Source organism: Eulemur rufifrons, chromosome 6 (assembly GCF_041146395.1).
Source record: "Eulemur rufifrons isolate Redbay chromosome 6, OSU_ERuf_1, whole genome shotgun sequence".
NCBI lineage: Eukaryota > Metazoa > Chordata > Mammalia > Primates > Lemuridae > Eulemur > Eulemur rufifrons.
This window is the reverse complement of record NC_090988.1, coordinates 23,731,719-23,733,400: the sequence shown is the minus strand read 5'-3', so window position 1 is coordinate 23,733,400 and position 1,682 is coordinate 23,731,719.

Below are 1,682 nucleotides of genomic sequence, written 5' to 3'. Positions count from 1 at the left end.
TTGCAGAAACAGAAATAAATGTTTACAGAGATTTAATGATTAATTTGATTTGATATCTAGCCATTCTTCTTACCTCCTCACCTTTTCTTGGAAAGCATGCTATACAGAGAAATAAATCTGGATTCCTAAGACTTTCTTTAATAAATTTTATGATCTAGTAAACATACCCAAGACACTTCTCATTCAAGATCAGAACTGAACTTTATGTCTACAGAGTTTCTGGTTCTAGAATGTACTCCAAAAATGAAAGAAACTGGAGAAGGGCAGAGAGCATGAGGTTCTCACAACATAAAACCTTTTCTCTACCTAATTCTTTGGCCTAGAAATAGTTTTCCTAAAGAAAACAAAACAAAACAAACTTAACAGATTCTGTTTTTTTCCACCTGTTTAGGTACTTCTTTGCTCTTCCTTTGTTTCCTTTTTTTCTTTGTTTTAGGCCTCCACACACGTGCACACACAATTTTAAGCTTTAGAGTGAAAGGCTTCAAGTTGCTGTAAGATGGATGCATCTGGAGATGTTTTACAGTCTGATTCTGTGAAGCAATAGCCAAGTACTTGTGTTGTGAATTAGAGAATTAGAAAATAGAATTAGAAATTGCGTTTGTGCCTTGGAGAGGCAATTGCTTTGGGATGGGTTCTGTGAAAATAAAAGTGTTTGATATGTGTACAGAATTATATGCCACGTATAGTCAAATTGCTTCAGGGATGGGCTGATAAGTAAATATAGGTTATATAGGTTTTATTTTTGTGGAAGAGATAAACATATCAGTTAGGAATTTATACTCTGATTTTACCCTACTTTGTGATGAACCCACATTCTGAGGTAATAGACCATGGAAAGAAACTCCCACCATGATTTGAATTTGATCTTTAGTTTCTTGAAGGGAATGATCTATCTTCCAGAATCATAGATAGAAAAATAAAAATCAGAGATGTTTGTCTGAAATTTTAAAAACCACAAAACTTTTTAAAAAAGTTATTCTTCAAGCAAAATAGTAAAATTTAGAGTATCCAGTAATGGATCCAGCATGTAATTCATCCCAAACTGCAGATGATCCAAAAAGCAATTTACATTTGGTTCAGAAATGTGTTAATTTTGTTTGATAATACCAGTAGAGTTTCTTTGCTAATTGTACTATACTTAGGTTAATGTTAAAATCCATCTGAATTCCTAGAATCGTTGATTGGCTGACCCGGGGAGGCAACTGGTTTAGGATTATAGCTTTGCAAATAGCTCTTTCTCTGGGTAGCAATTGACCTTGAATGCATTTACTTTATTACTTTCATACCTAGAAGCAGATTGGACTAAAAAAGGCATTTTATGAAATGGCCTTTTGAAGAGACATTTTATAATTGATTTAAAGTATGAATCCTAAAGACATGTTTTATTCCAAAACAATCAAGAAGAACATCTGCTAGGAAAGAACAAGTAGTTAGCCCATAAAAATATTTTTTAATTTCCACAAGCATATTAACATTATTTTTTTTCAGTCACTCTACATTCCTGGCATTTTCACATACAAAATTAATATCCAATAACTCTGGAGTACCTAGCATTTTATTTAAACTAGAAACTTAGCCTTAAAAATAGAAATTAAAAAACATCTCAAGTTGTGAATTTGCTGCTGGTACTTTCCTCTAGGAACCACTGGCACAAAGCAGGGAACCTCTGTTAGGAGTCA